General features: G+C 50.0%; 1 long non-coding RNA gene across 1 annotated transcript; it reads left to right on the forward strand.

The window, feature by feature from the left end:
- Window positions 1–5,080: 5,080 nt before the first annotated feature.
- Window positions 5,081–6,951, forward strand: LOC135299912 (uncharacterized). The gene is made up of 3 exons (XR_010361750.1): window positions 5,081–5,879; window positions 6,399–6,718; window positions 6,855–6,951. It is a non-coding gene; the product is annotated as an uncharacterized LOC135299912 (long non-coding RNA).
- Window positions 6,952–8,140: the final 1,189 nt, after the last annotated feature.

Here is an 8,140-nt window from a genome sequence, read left to right on the forward strand (position 1 = left end):
GCCCCTTCCACACCTGTGCACGCTGCTGTTTCCTCATTGCAGCTGGACGTGGCTCCTTGCCTCACACCCAGCCCAGGCATCCGACTTTGCACCGCCCTGAAACACAGGACAGGCTGTGGATTACTGCACAGCAGGACTCTGCCCTCTCCTCTCATTGCATCTAAAACACACCTCCCACTTGGCGCCGGCTGCTGGTAAAGTCCACCCCTCTTCTCTGTCACGCTTATCTCCCATCAGCTGCTTTGTACTCCAAAGCCCACGTCCTGCAGAGGGGGAGGGTGTTCCCGTGCCTCGGCCTTTGCCCAGCACAGGCTGTCAAACCTGAGCCTTGCCAGGGCCTGGCAAAGGGAACCCCTTCACACCCACTCGTCCCATGGCTGAAAGCAGGCACACGGCACGGCACGGCACGGCACAGAGGGATGTTCAGCTGGATCCACGCCTCTGGACCAGCACCGAAGGCTGGAGCAATGGTGGGAGTCCAGCTCAAACAGCCCAAGAGGCTTTTGTGCAATGAGAAAAGTGTTCCTGGGCAAGGCAGGTGAGCAAGAGCACAGAAGACTGCAAACCGAAGCTAATGGCCATAGGACCCTGTATATCACAGCACTTTATGAAGCAGAGACAAATTGAAGTTGAATAATTAAAAAAAAAAACACAATTGGACAGTCCATCACACAAAATACACTTTTTTTCCTACTATGAAAAATGTCATTTTGAATTAAATAGTTTGTATACAACTCCACAGTGAGAAGAAAGTCTTGCACACTTTCAGCAAGTGATGAAACAATTGCAAATGCTACTAAATCCTGTTAAAGCTAGAATTTCTCATCACTACATTTACTACGAGTAGCACCAGATGTAGGTTAGCAGAGTGGGGTTTAGAACAAGAACCTCCCCACACCCCTTCACAAACTACCAGTACAGCCTAAATTGCCCCAGTAAATGAGAACTGTTAGCCTTTCAGGGAAAAACAAATATTGTCTTTGGAAACTCAGTCACACTGGAAAGCTCTAAAAGGAGAATTCTTAGTTTAGTTAAATTAATACCCCTCATCCCCATCAAGAGTCTATTTAAGCACAGAAAATGTGTTTTACCATTAATTAAAAGAAATATATTCTAGGATACCAAGAAAAGCTTGGCACAGAGGCACTATTGTGTTAAATACCTAGCTGAGCACACAGTGCAACACTTGTCTGTGAAGACACAGATGGGTGATCTTGTGGAGGTTGGTTTTCTCCTTAGAGCTGTTAATTTGATCTGGTGGAGCAAACTTTTTGGATGGTTTAAATAAGCCTAAGGCTCGTGGTATTTTAAATCTGGACAGGATTTCAGCAAAGGCACTTAAGCTCCTCATACCTATTAGGACTTCCTTACAGCACAAGCTGTCATAAAATAAAAGCAACCCAAAATCTGTTTGTGAATTATATCTTTACACTGCTCTTAACCTTTTTTAGCTCCAGTGGTACTGGAGGAAAGCACAAAACTGCTCATGGCAGATGGGTCTGATAAAGATTTTGGGTGCTTTTGTGACTATGTGATAGTGTTCCATAGGCAGCCATGTGCTCAAAAGCCACAAGCTATTTAAAATTAATTGTTTAACAAGTCCTAGTTTCTGCTGTGAAGGAAAGGCCCTTCAAAACTATTGGCAAGGTATTCCACACAAGCAGGTCTGGCCTCAGTTTGCATTTCTAATGCTGCCATGGCAAGGAAGGACCAAAATCCTTCAGGATGTGTCCCAGCAGCTTCCCTCTTGCTGAGGGGCCTCTGTAAAGAGAGCTCTTGGTTTAAATATTTTCTTTTCGCCTTCCTGAGTCACAGCTTGAGAGTGAAGGAATGTTCTGAAGAATTTGATACCAGAAGAGGTATTTTATAGACTTCAATGAAGCCCAGGATATTTCCGTGGAAGTGGGAATCAGAAGAATTTGAATTGGTGCGTGTTGCAGACCTGGAGCCCCATGGTAATTCCACAGGGAACAAATAGCTTTGCACGGCCAGGCACAGGACAGGTGTTACTGCAGGTTGTCCAAAGTCCACGTGGGAGGTGCGTGCCATTGGTAAATAGCAGAGAATGTGTCAGGGAAATGGGAAGGGCTTGAGTCTCACTTTGAGAGAGGACAAGAGGTACTTGCCAGGCCTTAGTGGGGAGTGTTGTTGCTACAGGGATGCAGAGCTGTGCTCCTCCATCCACAAACACTGCACCCTCCTTATCTCCCCAGTGCTTCTCACACTGCCTGGTGATGGCATCTAAAGTGACCCTAGAACAAAACAGGCAGCTGATAAGGAGGGCAGCTGATAAGGATGAGGGCAGGGTTTGTCCTCAGAGCCAGGCTGTTTGCAAGTGGCCAGGGAAGGCAGTGGGGCCAAGGGAGAAGCAGATGCTGCTGCTCACTTGCAGCCTGCAGGACTGTGCCGAGCTTGGGGACAGCAGCAGCTCCTCCCCTGCACCACTGCTGGCTTCCACTCCTGCAGCTCTGCTCTCCCTGTGACTTCACCCAAGGGAAAGCCTGCCTGTCACTGTGGATTGTTTCATATCCCTGCCCGGCCATGCCAGTGCCTCTGGTTCAGCCCACGTAGGCAGGCTGGGGAGCCAAGGTGGGACTCTGTGCTCCCACCCTGGTTTGACCCCCCAAGCAGCTCCACCTCCTGTGTCTGAGCCAGGCTGGGTCCCTTACCAGCCTCTGTGCTTGTGCCAAGTGCCATCAAGTCACCCCGAAGGCAGGAAGACCTCTGCTGGGCACGTGCTGAATATTACTGAAGAGTGTAAAATGCAAACACTGGAAGGGGATTAACTCTTACATAAGCAAATGTGTGTAGAACAGTCCAGTGCATTAAGAATAATCCTGTTCTTTTCCTTCCTTGTGTTCAAATACTTAACCTGAGTTTCCAGATCTGCTTTAGTCATATCATCAATGGCAAGGAATGTAAAGCCTGACTCTTGTTTTAACATACTTTCTGCTGGAGGTTTATAGTCCACAAGGCTGTTATGGGTTCTCCCCATCCGAGTGCTGGTCACTACAGTCCACAGGCAAGGACAAGGGATGTACCAGGGCAGGGTGTGAGTGTTTTAGGGGGAAAAAAAGGAGGAATCAAATGCTCTTGCCAAGGCAGGGAGGCTTCCAGGCAAATGGCTTTAATAAATAGCATCCCCGGGAAGTCACTAAGCCTGGCAGCCTGGCCTGCAGGTCGAGACGCACAGATGGGCATAGTCCAGGGAAGTTGCACATTTTTCTTTGCATAAACACTGGAACTGGTTTAGTCGTGCTGAGTGGCATGCTCAGGGGGAATGCAGATGCTTGAGCTCTGGCGTTATTTGCATGTGATTTGGATTCTTTGTCTCTTTGCTTTGTAAGTACTGAGTAGATGATTTAAGCAAAGATCTTACAACCCTGCCCTCTCCACGGTTTCTCATTGCTGCCTCACAAGAAGCCCAAGGCTGCTGTTCCTCATAGTGGCTGCCTGTAGATTTCATGACTTTTTAGCTGCTGGATGGTCTGTGCTGGAGACGAGCGTGAGTCAGCCATGGATCTGCGTGTCCATGCAATCAGGCACGTCATCTGGAAAGTCCTCCTCCTGCCTGTGGCCGAAGGGGAGGGCGGTGCAGTGGTGCCTCCCTTGGGTTTTGGTATCTTGCAGCCTTGGCAGGCACGCCATGCCCCTTGCCTGTCCCCGGGCGCTGTGGGGTTCCGTGCAGCCCAGCTGCCAGGCTGCTCCTCTCTGGGGCTGAGCACACCCTGGGCACACTCTCACTTGCCGTGGGAGGGCAGAGTCTCAGTGGAGCCCCCAGCTCTGCTGGCTGCTGCACTGGGGCAGCCACTTGGGTTTGTGCTCTCGCTGGGGCATGAGGCATGGCTGGGGCTTTGCCATCGCTCACACTCTCCCAATCCTTCCTGTCAGGGTGACAAATCCTGCCTGCCCTCCCTTTTCCTTGCAGGGCTCTGAAGCACTGCCTCGTTTCACCGTGCTGTGCCAGAATCCTTTTATGAATCCAGCCAGGATCACCACAGCCCTCAGTGGGGTTAGGAGCAGGGTTTCTGATCTGCCCACGGTGCTTGGGAATGATGCTCTTGCTTTCCAGCAGAACTTACTCATCAGCCACTTCTAAATGTATTTCCAAATTTGTGTGTGCATGTGAGTATTTCTAACTGGGTCCTTCCTCTTTTTGTCTACCAGATGAGATGCCACCCTGTGAAATGGCCCATCACAAATAATGGGAGATGACCAAATGACCTGCCTGCACTTGATACTTTTTGACAGCTGCTGTACTGTATAAAAGCACATCTGTCTTAAACCTGAGTGTCTCTTTCCTTGCTGCACCTCAACAGCCACAGAAGTTCAGAGCTGTTTTGTGAACTAAGGGAGTCCTCATGACTCATTTCGGGTAAGCCCTAAATCTGGCTGACAAATCATTGAGGGGGAAGGTGGCAGGAAGGGGAAGGAACTTCCCCCAACATATCATCATTTTGATGGCTCTTCAGTGTCTCAAGACTCAGAATGGACGGTGTTAATGTTCCTTCAAAGATTGCTACATTTTTAATCAGCATGTTCTTTCCAAGGCATTTTCCAAATACTTGCCGACCATTTTCTTTTGCCTAAAATTGAATTCAAGAAACTTGAGCCAGCCTAAATACAATCCCCTCTCACTGTGGGTGGCTCAAAGGAGACCAACTCTGGCACACACATGTTTTTGTGGAAAAGAGCTCCAGATGGCTTCAGTTTCTAAGCCATCCTGGCATGCTCTGTGTGCTATGTCAGGCTAGAAAAGAGCTCTGCTAAACCATTCTAACCTAAGGTTGCTGAAATGCTTTTGTGGACACGGGTCCCGCCCTGTCCAAAGTCACTGTGAGGGGTTTTCCTCCATCAATTAGAGCCCCAAAACAAGAAATTGCTTCACAGTGTTTCAGTCCAAGGAAAATCTCTGCCTTGCAGGTTTTGCAGAATGAGAGTGACGTAAGGAAAATCAAGCCTTACAATCCTATGGAGGTAATATGAGAGGACCAACAGACATGTCTACTGTGTCCTGGATGTGTCTACTATGACAACACAGATCCAGTCCTGTGGCCTGGAATGCAGCAAATCTTTCAGAAGAGCATCCCAGGTTACTTGGCAAAACCCCAGGAGCTTTAACTTTACGGGTGGCACGACGTGATAGAAACTGATTTATGAAGAAGAAACAAAACAAAGGCAAGAACCCCAGCCTGGTGCAGACACCTCCATTCAAGATGAAAGCTGCCCAGAAGGCTTGCTCCAGTGAGGATCCCTTTTTCACTGACACCTTGTTTCACCCACATGGGGTCCAGACCCAGCTATGCAGCTCTACTGCTGGAATTACCCTGTGGAGGGCAATGCAGCTGCACTCCCTTTTCTCATCATGTGGACCCCTTCAAGGCCTGTACAGGTTTTATTCAGCAGGTTAGGGACAGGAAAATCCATAAGTCCCCATCTTCAGCCCCCACACAAGTCCCCTTGCAGCTGATGATGAGGTGCCAATTCAAACCCAGATTGCTTGGGGCTAGACCACAGGAATATCTGAGGCTTGGGAAGTGCTGCTATCCTGCTGTGACATCCCGGTGAGAAGTGTTCCAGGATCTGCTGCCAGCGGCAGAAGTTCGCAGTTCGGTCACAGATGTAAAGTAAACAGCTGTGCTGCTAAGCAAAACGAGCACTTAGGGCTGCCTGAGTTGAGAGACCTCGAGGAAAACACTTGAAGGGTCACCAACCCCTGGGCTCTGCTACGAGTTCCCACTGCAACAGCTGCCTGACTGAGAACTCTGGTGACCCCCAAGGAGGAGGGAAAGATGGACCTCTTGATTTTAGAGTAGCAGGGACATCCAGTGAGGGGCAAATGCAAGCAGCTCCTTTCAGATGAGGCAGCAAACTCTGAGGTGAGGCGTTTGTCACCCACAGAGTTAAAAGGTGAAGGAGGGAGGTGCCAAAGTGAAGTGAATCCAGCAAAACAAAGGCCCAGTTCTCCTGGGTAGTTAACAATCTGCTCTAGTTAAATCTAATCCACTGAGAGATGAGAGAAACACACAGATTATCAGCTTGGGTCAATGCTAATGAGGGAAATAAAATGAGGAGACATACTTTAAATTCCAGTGACACAATCAGCAAACTCCTTTCATCACTTTGTGACAGTGCCAGAAGTTCTTTATAATTAACTTAATTTATAATTAACCTGGAATAGAGATACCTCCCTTTAAATGCAGGGAAAGCTGAAATCAGGAAGCCCTCAGGGATAAGAATGCTGTAGTGACATGTGGCCACGCAACCCCAGCTGGTATCCAGTGCAGACTGGACCTTCCTGGCACAAACTTCCCCCTGAGGAAGTGCCTGGGAAGGCTTCTCACCCTCCTGCCACACTGGGCTGTGAATCCTTGAGTCACTCTGTCTTTCAAGAGCAGGCCAAAGCCTCTTCCTGGAAGTCTGGCTCCATTCCTCAGCAGCATCCAGCTGAGCCCTGGAGTTTCCCCCAAGGATAGCACGGGGCTGGAAGATACCGTGGTGGTGAGAGCATTGTTTTAGCCAGCTCTGCAGAAGGGTCCGGGGAAACTCTGAAACCCAACTCTTCAGGAGGTCATGACTACCCAAGCAAAAAGGCAGAAACTTCTCAGTTGAGACAAACTAATGGGCTGTGGTAGCAACAGAGAGAACCAGACACTTCAACAGCAGAAGCAGAGGATTGCTTAAGTCCCCAGATATTCCAAGAGAGAGAAAACAGCCTGTAAGTGTATATAGAAATGCAATGTATATATCTGTGATGCTGTAACAGAATAATATTTAGGCTGTAAGAGTAACCAGGGGCTATTGCTGAGAACACAATCCCATCCAGACAGTATTGACACAAATATTCCCTAAAGCTGGTGTGAGAAAAAGATGCAGCCCTTGCCTGATGCACCGAGAATGAACTCGCAGAGACAAGAACAAATCTTCCCCAAATAAAGCAAAAAACTAAACCCTAACCTAAAGCAAGACGTAAGCTTTCTCTCACACCAGGAAAGGGTGAGGGGTTTCTCCTGTCACTATTTTAGCAGCACCATCCCTGGATTGGAGCAGTTCTCCCTGCTTGGTCCGTGTCAGTGACTGAGGGGCAGTGGCTGAAGCAGAGGTGCCCCCCAGAGCGGTGCATGCACAGGACTGCCGTGCTGGCCCCGGGGCTGGATGCCTTCTCTGAAGGAGGAGAAAGCTTCTGCTCACTCTTTCTGCAACAAGTGGGGGCTCCTTGTCAGCTGCAGCCGTGAGCCACTCGGGATGTGCCGCACCAGTGGGCTCCGAGCACCACCAACCAGGCACGGGCAGCGAGGAGCCAGCAGGGTCACACCCTGCTCCTGGAGGTAGCCAGCAGCAGGGTGTGCCCTCAGACCTCTCAAACCAGGGGAAAGCCATCTCTAATGACAGCACTGATTAGCCAGGGATGTGACTTTGCCAATGGCTAGGGTGTATATTTTCTCACAGGAGAAACACTCAGCATGCTGCACCCTTTGCTTCCGAAGCAAATCTGGGACATTTCTAGGGAGTTACAAGGAAATCAGACTGGCCAGGTGTCTGCCTTCAGCCTGTGCAAACCAAGAGGTGAATGAAGAGTTTGGGCTGGAGACCTGGTGCTGGGCAGGGCCCTGTACCCACAAGCAAGCCTGCAAGGCCAAGCACTAAGAGGCCAGCCTTAATTTTCCCCAGAGCCAAAAATTCCTCTGTGCATCACTTCTGGATCAGCAGCAGATGCCCCTTGTCTCCCAGCTTCTGCCAGAGCTGCCAGGTGGGTGCAACTCTTCTCCAAAAGCAGGTAGAGAGCTGTGACACCTGAAATGGGAACACCTGCACTGTGTGTGCCCTGCTACTCTCTCTCAGGGCCTGAACTGACTGCAGGCCCTTGTAACAACCCAGGTGGGGCTCACTCGGGCTCTTCTGCCCAGGGTCTCTTCCCAGAACATCCCCTACTGGACCTGGGGAGTGCAAAGGGCTTGCACAGGGCAGTGCCTCTCCCTTTCTCCCCCAGGCCTTGGAAACACACCCCAGTCCTGCTGTGGGTGCATGGGGACGAGTCCCCCCCTGCGGGAGGTGCAAGGTGTGCTTTGTCCCCCATTGTGCAGGGAGGCCGGGATCATCCCTGATGGGTGGGATTGGCCAGTGGGGCCTCGCTTTGCAC

The sequence above is a fragment of the Passer domesticus genome, chromosome 4, assembly GCF_036417665.1.
Source record: "Passer domesticus isolate bPasDom1 chromosome 4, bPasDom1.hap1, whole genome shotgun sequence".
NCBI classification, from domain to species: domain Eukaryota; kingdom Metazoa; phylum Chordata; class Aves; order Passeriformes; family Passeridae; genus Passer; species Passer domesticus.